The sequence below is a fragment of the Maylandia zebra genome, linkage group LG10 (assembly GCF_041146795.1).
Source record: "Maylandia zebra isolate NMK-2024a linkage group LG10, Mzebra_GT3a, whole genome shotgun sequence".
In the NCBI taxonomy this organism is placed as follows: domain Eukaryota; kingdom Metazoa; phylum Chordata; class Actinopteri; order Cichliformes; family Cichlidae; genus Maylandia; species Maylandia zebra.
Genome location: NC_135176.1, coordinates 13,847,354 through 13,859,569, shown reverse-complemented (window position 1 = coordinate 13,859,569; position 12,216 = coordinate 13,847,354). Strand labels below are relative to the sequence as shown.

At 41.0% G+C, this 12,216-nt stretch overlaps 1 protein-coding gene across 6 annotated transcripts in view; it reads left to right on the top strand.

The window, feature by feature from the left end:
- LOC101484450 (serine/threonine-protein kinase PAK 3) overlaps window positions 1-12,216 on the top strand; it is a 49,664-nt gene that overhangs the window by 9,717 nt on the left and 27,731 nt on the right. For 3 of the 6 annotated variants that reach the window (XR_013100543.1, XM_004563973.5, XM_004563970.4), the window contains exon 1: window positions 7,611-7,806. The exons of the other annotated variants lie outside the window; for them this stretch is intronic. The gene's annotated coding sequence lies outside the window, so the exon portion shown is untranslated. Of the gene's footprint in view, window positions 1-7,610; window positions 7,807-12,216 lie in introns of those variants that run through there. 6 annotated transcript variants of the gene reach the window in all.

Here is a 12,216-nt window from a genome sequence, read left to right as displayed (position 1 = left end):
GTGCTCTGCTCTCTGTGCTTACATTACAGTTCAGCATTTTTCACTCTGAAAAATGAGCAGGCTTAATGAGCGCCTGTCGTAACCTATCAATAGGTTAGTCATAATCAGCAGGATAGAGGCCCACTGACCTCAATTATGTTCCTTTGGGGGGATAATCTCAGCTGCGCCAGCATACACAGAAACTTATTCTGATTGTGGTTGTTGCACAGATGAGTGTCTTATACATGACACAGTGCACAGTGGAGGGTTTAGACGAGGTAATTTGATATGTTAAAATTTAGTGAATGAAAACAACAAAAGACAAGCATGCTAAGAAAGTATGCGTTCCTAAACTACATGAACCTAATCAGCATTAACAATTATTTTAGTATTGTGTAGTTGCTAAAATAATTTATTGATGCCCATACAAGAAATCAAAGTTGTCTTTGGGGGGTTTTACATTCTTTACATACACCTCTGCTATATATATATATATATATATATATATATATATATATATATATATATATATATATATATATATATATATAATTTCCTGTGAGGCTTAAAAGTCTCTCTGAAGATTCCCTTTACCTCTTCTCCCAAGGCGCAGTGAGCGCTACCATAATGTGATAATCTAAACCATAATTTGATATGTTTTATACACTAGTGATTTACCACTGCTGTGATTATTTGATTCCAAACCAAAGAACCCATCATCTCAAATGTCTTCCTTCCATTTTGCCCAGTGAAAGGCTTCATTCTTCTTGGACTGATGAAGAAGAATCCTCAGGAAATGCTGTACACAAGCCGTGATGACATTTCACATTTATATTGCAGACAGTTATGCTTGCAAAATGTGTGATGTTTTTGTTGATCACTGGCTTTACAGAGTTGGTTACCAGAGCGGTTCACCCTGAGATCAAAAAGGTGGAACAGGATTGGAAAGCTTCTTTGCATTTCCTTTTCCTCAGAAGGCAAAAACCTTTAAAGAATAAATAATAAATCCACATCTTACAATTCTTTATAGCAGTATGTGTAAGATACTGGAAAAACTAGTTCACTCCTTTAATGTTACTTGCCTATGTGGTGTTAAATATATACAGTATCCTGCTGATAAGACACGTCATCAAACAAAACTGCATCGCGACAAGTATGGCTTAGAAGATGAATCTACATTTTCCTTGAAATGAGTCACATGTCATGAAAACAAGTATATTCTAGGTTTGTTAATAATGTTCCGCAGTAATCGAGATCCCACCATGAATTCAATTCAGTCTACTTCAGTTTTATTTATGTAGTGCCAAATTACAACAGCGCTCGCCTCAAGGTGCTTTATATGGTAAGGTAGAGACACTGCAATAATAGAGAGAGAACCCCACCAATTAAATCATCCAATGAGAGCAAGCACTTGGCAACAAGGGGAAGGAAAAACTCCCTTTTAAGTGGGAGAAACCTCCAGCAGAACCAGGCTCAGGCAGGGGCAGCCATCTGCTGTGACTGGTTAGAGATGATGGGAGGAAAGGACCTTACGCCATAACCTTCCACACCAATAAGAAGCATTATGGGCTGTGTGGACCCCGACACATAGTTATATTTCTCAGGAGATGCATGTCAGATTACATGGGTGGTTACGTCATAGGGTAAAGAAGGCTTTCCAGTTACACTGTAAGTTAATACGTAGATTTCCTGCTGAAGCAAAAATTGCACATTGAGCCCTTTACATATTCACATACAAGGTATTTGGAAAACATAACTTTTTCTATGCATTTTTGTCCAGAAATAAACAATTTTGTTGACTGAAAATCAAGCTTTTGAAAGATTTTTCCAGGTTGATGATTTCCATCTCCATTTCATTGATTACATGTGGATGATAATAATAAATATAACTTAAAGGTGCACACTTTTGATGTTTTTATGTCTTTTTTGATGTCAGATTGTGTATGCTATTGTTCATAAGCTTCTGATTGGCCAATATTCTCTACAGTATCGACACCTGTTGCTGTAGCTCTTGTTTTGCATTTCCCGAGGTTTGAGATCTTTTCCAAAATGAAAGATACTTGTGTACTTGAGGAAGGAGACTTATGCTGGAAAGCTGCATCTATAAAACATTTAGGTGCAGTGCATAAGCTCATATATCTGTGAGTCAGATATCAGACTAATAAAATACTCAAATTTTAGTCTGCAATAGTGTATGGAAACCAGTGTGATAGCACAGCTGTCAGTTAAGGCTGCTACACTCCTAGCTATGAGAATTAACATAATCCATATGCAGAAGTTATTAAGAACAAACACAGTACAGTTGTTATGAAGGGGAAGGCAATGTACCAGTTTGTTATAAAAAATTATTATTTTTTTTTTAAAATCTTGTGTTTACCTGGGTATTTTAACAGGTCTATTCATGTAGTGTTTAACTCTAGTTCTTGGCACTTCTACAATGGCTTCATTTTGCCAGTTTGGAAGTTGGTTTAAAGGAAAAATATTTTAACATGTGAGGAAAAATGGAGGAAAAAGAGCACTGAAGTGAAATAAGCTGGCAATATGCTTTAAATTACCACTTTGTGGCTCTGTTTTTGTCAGAACCTACTTTATTAATATACTGTAGTAGGGCTGCACGATTAATCGTTAGAAAATCGCGATCTCGATTCATACTTATGTGCGATCTCATTTCCAAATGACAACGATTTAAAAAAAAAAAAAAAAAAGACGACGATTGTACCGCATTTTGATCCGGGACTTAATCTGCATGAAAACAAGCGCTCACTCCTCCTGCTCAACAAGTGACAAGGGCGGAGCCTTATACCACGTGATACAGAAGCTGTGCTGTATTTGTAATGCTTAAATGTTTGATATTACAAAGATAATCTGGGTAAATATAAAATGCAATATTCTAATTAAGCTCATCTTGTAACCGGAAGGTTGCCGGTTCGATCCCCAGCTCTGTCTGTCTTGGTCGTTGTGTCCTTGGGCAAGACACTTCACCCTACCGCCTACTGGTGTTGGCCAGAGGGGCCGATGGCGCGATATGGCAGCCTCGTTTCTGTCAGTCTGTCCCAGGGAAGCTGTGGCTACAGCTGTAGCTTGCCTCCACCAGTGTATGAAGTGAGAGTGAATGAATAGTGGTATTGTAAAGCGCTTTGGGTGCCTTGAAAAGCGCTATATAAAATCCAATCCATTATTATTATTATTATTATTATTATTAAGGCAAACCCTGATGGCCAGACATTCTTCTTGAAAATGTTTTTGCAGAGAGCAGAATTCATGTCTCCATCAGTTAGGGCAAGTTTTCCAGGTCCAGCCCCAGACCATTACACTACCACCACCATGTTTGACTGTTAGGATCTTTTTATCTTTTTTATGAAATGCTGTGTTAGTTTTATGCCAGATGTAATGAGACCTAAACATTTCAGAAAAGTTCAGAATATTTTCACAAAGTCTTGGGAATCATCACAATATTTTTAATAATAATAATAATGGATTGGATTTATATAGCGCTTTTCAAGGCACCCAAAGCGCTTTACAATGCCACTATTCATTCACTCTCACATTCACACACTGGTGGAGGCGAGCTACGGTTGTAGCCACAGCTGCCCTGGGGCAGACTGACAGAAGCGAGGCTGCCATATCGCGCCATCGGCCCCTCTGGCCAACACCAGTAGGCGGTAGGGTAAAGTGTCTTGCCCAAGGACACAATGACCAGGACAGAGAGCCCGGGGATCGAACCGGCGACCTTCCGGTTACAGATACGCTTCCCAACCCCCTGAGCCACGGTCGCCCCGCAAATGTGACACGAGGCTTTTTGAGATGAGGTTTTTTTTTCTTCTTGAATCTCTCTGATGGGTGCCATTTTTGCCCAGTCTCTTTGTTGTTGGTGTTGAATCATGAACTCTGACAAATGAAGCTTGTAGTTCTTCAGAAGTTGCTCTGGGTTCTCATGTGGGGATGGATCATCTCAGGTGTTCTCCCGACCGAAGTTTGGTCTGTTTTTAGCATCTTTTTACTGCCATTTGTGTCTGCCACTCAGGGACTCTCACATTAACTTTTATTGGGGGGGTGGAGTTGGCGTTCATCGAAACTAGCGAGCTAACTTCGTTAAACTTCATAAATCCTGTTTTTAATGGATGCCTGGATGCTAAACTTAATTGTTACACCTGGTAGAGCAGCCACACTGATCATTTTATTAGAGATGAAAGAATGTAACTCTCAACGATGCTGCAGTGGTTGTTTCACTTTGTGAACTGAAGAGGAGTTTGGACCCGGAAATGGCTAATGGCGTCAGGCTAAAGAGGGTGATGGCTCTCACAGTGGTGGAGCCTTTGAATTGGCTTTGTAACCCCTTCCAGACTGATAGATATCAATGACTGTGTTTCTTATCTGTTCTTGAGTTATCTGTTATTGAGTCTACTTCTTTGTCAGACAGGTTCCATTTAAGTAAGTTATTGATTAGACTCTGTCTTGCAGTAATCAAGATACCGAAACTGAACTCCGCTTTCCAAAAAGTGTGGTTAGTCGGTTATCTTTGAGTAAGTCAGGAAGGGGGCAAATAGTTTTTCACTGCACTGTATATGTTTTAGACAAGATTCTATGTAGATATATGTAGAAACTCATCTTTCTCTGTCTACAACACTAGTAAATTTCAGACAGGGCTTATTACAAAATGTCACCACAGAGATGCGCTCTGCGTCCAAGGATATTTATAGGATTCTTTATATAAACCTGATCACTGACAGGAGCCTATGGATACTAGTAAATCATGCTCCTCTGAGATTCAGCTGCGACTTGTCCTGTCGGCTCCTGATCTGAGCTTTTACTGCCAAGCATTAGGAAATGATTTGCCTTGTGTATTGCTGAGCTAAGTTTAAGTAAACAGGAGCACATATTTAGAAAAGTATTGCGTGATTCACTGCAGCAGTGAGAATGGAAAATATATTAGTAATGGCAACACACAAATACAGCACAATTCTTGATGGAAGCAGAAAAGCTTAATGTGTGTAAATCCAAAAAATGTTCTTATTACCATTTGTTGTGCTGATCCTAATTAAAACATGTCATGCATGCTTATCCATTGGGATTTATAATGGGGTAGCAGGTATGAGTACAGAATTTCTAAAGGGCATGTGGCTGTGAAAGAAGCACACCGGCTTTAGTAGGAGGTCTGTGCCCTTTCTAATCATTGTTGCCATCCCGGTTTGGGTTTTGTTTTGTTTGATTGTTTATTTTTTCAGGAGACAAAGGGCCTTCTTTTTTTTAGATTGAGAATCAGTATCCTCAAACACATTTTTTTCCTTTGGTGAAAAGGCTTTGTCATTTTACTTATGCTGTCAGATTTATTGTCATTTTAACACTTTTCTATAAGTGTGCCTATCTGCCTTTTAGTGTATAGTTATCCTTTGTTTCCTTAAGAGCAAAGATTATTTTCAGCTTTAACACTTTCCCCCATATAGACAGCGTTTTACAGCCCTCAGTGTCACCTTAATGACAAGTTTTGTCATTTATATCAATGAAGAAGTGGTTAAAACAGGCTGCAGGGTTTTATAAGCGTTTCCCTAGTAAGTCGATCCCCCTGACTAATTTCCGATGCAACCCAGGTTGTTTTGTTGTGGGAGCAGGGCCGAAACCACTCAGTTAAGAAACAGGAGTCGCCTGTCAAGTTCAAATGTTCTTGTGGCTAAGCTAAATTAGCATTTTTCCTTCTTTTCTATATTGGCAGGGTTTAATGAGTTCATCCTAAACACTTGCCTGCAATAGATAAAAGGTATACTGTCAGAAAATAAATGTGCACTAGATCAATCCTGAATGTAAAATCCTCAAGATTTGAGAGCCTGAGGATTATTACCAAACACTAACACCTAATATTATTCTAAAAAAAAATCTAATTATTAAATAAATAATTCAAAGCTGTTTTTTTTTTTTAGTTTTCTTTGAAAATATATTTGCTGTTCATTTAAAAAAAAAAAATCTTAAAAGCTACCTTCAAATGTGAATGAAAGCACTGCAAGGGGGCATTATCTTCCTGCAGTTCTCCATTTGAGTGAACAGACCGTCACCGAACAGCCATATTACTCTCTGACAAGGAATCGACATTACAGGGGTTGTCAGGACAACCAGCCATGATTCACAGAGCCACAGATAGGCCTCCACCTTGAGCTAAAAGCACTAGCCATGAGACTGAGCAGATGCTGTGCCAGTCAGCCAATCACAGGTGAGATAGAGGAAAAGGATGACATCATAGGCAAATTAGGGCAACTGCAGCGACAGTTTTGGTTGTCGTGTTCGCCTGCTTTTGAACTCAGAGACTCCGGTTTCACTACCTGCAAGTGTTTGGTGGATTTATCTCAAATTTCAAGGTGTAGGGGAACAAACAAACTAAATGAATGTTGGTAAATATTAATATAAAAAAAACAAACACTGTTATGTTAATTTGTCATTAAAACATGTTCTCAGTTACATTAAAATAGATATGATAAGAGCACTAACCACAAAAGCAACTTTATATATAAACATTGATACAGAAAATTAAATGTTATTTTGTTTTTGTTTTTTTTTAAAAAAAACATGGGGAACATGCAAAGTAGGTAGTTTATCCTTGCATAGCAACAGCAACTAATTTGTTAAATAAGCAAGACAAAGAAAACCCATTAGGCTGAAAGTAGCAGTAGTTGTAGTATATAATAATCAATCCATCTATCTTCTTCCGCTTTGTCCGAGGCTGGGTCGCGGGGGCATCAGCCCAAGCAGAGAAGGCCAGACCTCCCTCTCCCCAGCCACCTCCTCCAGCTTATCCGGGGGAACACCAAGGCGTTCCCAGGCCAGCCGAGAGATATAATCTCTCCAGCGTGTCCTGGGTCTGCCCCTGGGGCCTCCTTCCAGTGGGACGTGCCCGGAACACCTCACCCAGGAGGCGCCCAGGAGGCATCCTTGTCAAATGCCCGAACCACCTCAGCTGGCTCCTTTCGATGTGGAGGAGCAGTGGCTCTACTCTGAGCCCCTCCCAGATGGCTGAACTTCTCACCCTATTTCTAAGGGAGAGGCCAGCCACCCTTCGGAGGAAGCTCATTTCTGCCACTTGTATCCGTTCTTTTGGTCACTACCCACAGCTCGTGGCCATAGGTGAGGGTAGGGACGTAGATCGACCGGTAAATTGAGAGCTCTATTATAATAATAATAATAATAATAATAATGATAATAAAAATGTTTGGATGCATTTGTTTTCTTTTTACAATTAACTGTAAAGTCTCTACTTTTCATGCAAATTAATTCTCTCTGACTTTGATGCTATTCTAGCAGAAATGTTTGAGAGGCTTTGCCAGTTCTGATTGTTTATATGAACTCACCTGTGTTAAGCTGTTCTGTTCTTATTAAATCTGATGTTTTTTGAAGTTACAGCGGCATGTACTCACAGCTCAGGTTAGCATCGTGTTTAGTGTCTTCCGTGTTTGCAACAGAAACAGTCTTGAGCTTAATGTGCAGCATAATGCCATCCTCCCATCATACTCCCTCTGCAGCTTTGAGCTGTTAACCAGAAAACCAACTGTGTCTGCCTGTTGTCTTTCCCCTCCCCTGGACCAGCTGCCTGCATTAATATTCAACCCCTCAGCCAATCAGCAAACCAGGGTGGATGACATCATGGGCTAGGGAACAGTGAGCAGCCAGTGAAGCATCCAGCCTGCCGAACAAGCTTGCTTTTAGGGTCAGGAACTGGTCTGACAAGAGAATGGCAATCCTGCCTTTAAACTGTCATTAGGACTGTACGGTCAGCGATGAATCTACCACTACTCCGGGCCCAAAGGCGTAACCTGAGCAAGAGAATGTGAAGACATATTTCAGGTAATTCCCTCTCTGTGTGTGCAATAAGGGATGTGGAAGGGGGAGGCAGAGGAAGGAGGAGAGGAGGAGGGGGCTGTGTATGTAGGGGTGCTTTGTAGCCTTTTTTTCTTCCTCCACTCTGCATTCTGCCCTGCTAAGGAGGCAGCTGTTTCATCAGCAGTCTCTCAGTGAGGGCGAGATGGAAATGGATGCCTGCATCAGATGGCACGGGCATGTTTTATATCATTATATACCATCCTGTGCATCACATTGTTTCTGTGTACACTCCCTTTTGCCTCACAAATAGCATCTTTATTGAAGGAGGGGTGCAAAAATCAATGGTGGCATTTGTACAGGCCTTGTGGGTTTGTGTGTGTGTGTGTGTTTGTGTGTGTGTGTCAGTCCTGGAGAAATGCAGCAGCTGCAGCGGCAACACTGAAACAAAAAAGAAGCAACGCTATTTTGGGTCTGTAAACCCGCGGCTTATGGATGGATGTGAGCTGTATATGCTTCGGAGGGTACGTGGGTGTGTGTGTGTGGGGTGGGGGGGGATGGATGGTTAATATGCTGATGGATGCTCTTTTGTTATCTCTGCACCGCCTCACGTATGGCCTCTCTAGAGTGGGCTTCAAGAAGAAATGAGTTGTATTTCCATTTGTGCCTTTCAGTGATCTCTCACCCACACAACGGTGAAGTGCCTCCGCTTCCTCGCTTTAACATGGATGTGTGTAGCAGCTTCATGGCGGCTGTGGTGACAGGGAGATATACAACATCTGGTCACCTGACTTCACTGGGGATCGGAGTGGGGGTGGGGGCCGGTGCTGTGAAAGCTGAGCTATTCTACCTCAGATTCTTCTACAGCTCTCGGTGGTAGAGGATGATTGAAGAATTGGCCACAGTACAAAGCTGAATGTGTGCCTCTCCATCACCTGCTCCGATTTTAATTTTGCCGTCCCGGCCAACGTAGAGGAAGGACAGATTCCTCTCCCAGGAAGCGCAGTCATCCCTTGAGAAGCAGGGCCTGATGGGAGACCTGTTGTCTGGCTTTAGTGTGAAAGAGGAAGATGTTAGGGAGTCATATCAGTGATTTAGGGAGGGTGAGATGATTATAAAGTGGATTGGGGGAGGGGTTACTGAAGCTGTTGCTCGCTATGAACATTGGCCTTTTACATTGAGATCGATGTCTTGCATGCCCTTTCACACTAATCCTCCTGTCCACACTTCAAGCAAATATGACTGCATTTCAAGCAGTTAAACTACATCTTTTACTACATTTTTGCATTAAAATATTTAAGGTGTCTACTATATAAACTCCTCAACACCAAGGCAGAACCATTGGCTTTTTTCCCCCCATCACAATTTATCTAATATACGCCCAGAACTCTCTGGTTGGTCTATTAAATATTTTTTCTTCCCAGTGTAGCACATCACCCAGCTCCAAGCTTTCCAGAAAAACGGCCGGATACAGAGTGGTAATCCAATGCAGCGTCACAATCAGAAGGCGGCGAGACAATCAGGTTTTGCTATACCATCAGAGTAGAAGTGTTTAATATTTATGCATCCCTCTGTCGAACTGATCTGCGAAGCTGTCGCTGGAAAATTCGTCTCCACTGATCTCTTGGCTGTGCTTCACACCAGTCTTAGATGCTCTGCTTCACATGCCACATTGCATTATATATTCATCGCACCGTTATCGACACAGGTCTATTACACGCAAATGGGCAATTAATAGCTCTCCATTTTGTATCTGTGCGTGTAGCTGTTTACCATCAACAGAGCGCGTTCTTACCTGTATGAGCTTTTTTCTGTGAGTTGGTTACGCACCTCTTATATAAAATAGATATCTCCACTCAAAGTGTTATACTCTTGAATTTTCTGACGAGTGCAAAGTATGCTCAGTTTAACTGAAAATCTAAGTGAAATTATAGACTCGGGCATATGTTTGTTATGTAAACATGCACTCTGCTGGCAAAATGGAAGCATATTGTGGCTTGACTTTAATGCAAATGATTTCCCCACTTGTGACCAACTGACCACTGTGTAACTTTAGTACTTTTCTTTTACTTGTGATGTTCATTGATTCATCTGCCCAGGCCCGAGTAGCCAAAATAATGCAGTGTTTTTATTTAATGTGATCTTATCAATAACACAATAGGAGCAGCACTTCATTAGTGTACTGAAATGATCCTTTATTTAAAAAAAACATAACTATGGCAGCCAGTTTGTTTCCATGTGTATTATGTGCTCTTCTGGGGTTCCCCATGTTTTCCATTGCTCAGTGTAACCCAACACACTCGGCTTCTCTTACCTCACCTCAGCTAACAAAAGCAGTAGACACAGAACCTCATCTTGGCCTGTAGCCTGCTAACTGGCCTGCCTGAAATATGATAGCAGGACACACACACACACACACACACACACACACACACACACACACACACACACACACACACACACACACACAAAACACATACAACTAAGCCTCCATCTGTTGAGGGCTTAGTCTGAATGAGTTATTCTGCTATTGTTAAGTGAAGTTATCGTTTGGGACTCATGCTGAAAGTGTACTGGCCCTGTGTGTGTATACATGCGTGTGTGTGCTTAAGGGTATAGATGTTGAGAGTGGAGCACTGGTCTTATGGTAGGTGTGTCAGAGCTACAGTCTGTGTTGTGGATTAGCATGTTGGATTGCAAGCCATCTGGCCATTTTGTCTCCGAAAGGGGAGGGGAGTAAGCAGGAGAGATGGATGGAGAGAGACAGAGGAAACACTCACACACTGACACATTGACACAGCTCCCTGTGTAATCTCCCTACTTGATGTCTGTTGCTACTTAGACAAATATACAAGCAAGCTTATTCTATCTGTTTATGTGTTGTTTGTCTGGCTGCGTTCATTAAAAAAAAAGATATTGCCTGCAGTTTATAATGTTTCAAATACACACCGCAAATGTAGCCTCATGATAGATATTTCAGATGTATTTAAGTTCTAATGCCTTAACAGTAAGATGGATATTCCAGATGGATGCCGGCTGTGGAGAATATAGGGATCAAATTTTGCAGGGGGAGTGAGAGGGTTGGGGGTGGGTTAACAGATTAAAAAGTTTCTCTTTGTCATGGGTTTGCAGAGAGTTGGAGAAGTGAGTGAGCTTGAATAAGTCTGAAGATGAACAGATAGAAAAATATTAAAGGCCATCAAGTAGGAATAGTTTCCAGAGAACGAAAGGACTCTAGATGATCTGCAGATACTGTGACCACAAGGTGACTGTTTAATCTCCTCTTTTATAAGATGTAACTCCCTGATCGTTTGAAATTCACTTTTCAGACCTTTTCTTATTATTATTCTGGTTGTATGTGCTTTGCTTCTTAATGAGAGAACTTCACAGTTGCTCCATCTTTCATGATTGTATATCAAAGATTCTTAGTGTGTTTGGAAAACATCTGGAGAGCCAAAGAAAATTCAGGGCAGAGTTTGGAAAAAGTTTTGCTTTTGTCCATATGATCTTAGCTTTGTGTCTTCAGGTAGAGGAGACCTTGGAGCAGTGTTGACGCACTGCTTTGCCTCCAGATGAACTACTAGTGCTTCAGTTTGTGGTCTCAGTTGCATCGAAGTAGAGTGAGCGTGTCTCAGCTGATTCTCTTGTTGACACAAATATTAGTCCCATGCTAGTGTTTGCCTATGCAAAACCACAATGTAGCTCTGTGCACTTAGCAGGGGAAAGGTTATTAAAGTAGAGCACAGTCGGCTGTAGTGAGAGAACAGTAAGGCTATGCGATGAACAAACAGAACACACCACAAAGCTTTTTAACGCTTCGCACAGTTTCAGGGGAAACTATTTAGTGACCTTGAATACTTTGCTGGAATAAAAAAAAAAAAGAAGAAAGCACTTGGGGAGACTGTTTCCACTCTTTCCTTCAGTCATTACAATTGGTACATCTTAGCCCTTTCAGTGGTACTCGGAGCAGGTGCACCAGCTGGCTTAGGAGGGAAATCATGCCCCTTTCTGCCTCCAGATGGCCCTCGGAAAAGCTCATCCATCCCACAATAGTGGATAAAACCCTGTGGTACCTTTTTTTTAAAACCTGACAATAATAAAACATGTGATGCTCACCTGTACTTAGACATGCTATGGGTTGTATAGAAAGTCAGGTCAGCAGTCTTTGAAGAAAGAAATGAAAGTATAGTTTGATTCTAAACTGAGACAAATTACCTGTTAGTCATGAGACTTTTTACCTGTAATAAGCCTGTAAAATGAAAAACTAGGTGTGTGAATGCTGCCTCTTGTTATTCTTTTTGGAATTCATGTTGAGGTTATAATTTACATTTAAAGATTCATGAATCTTTATTAATAGTGTTTTTATTTCATATAAATAAAACAGTGGATTACAACCATCTGCTCTGTTCAAGGATTTGAGGGTTTCCTACCTCAACC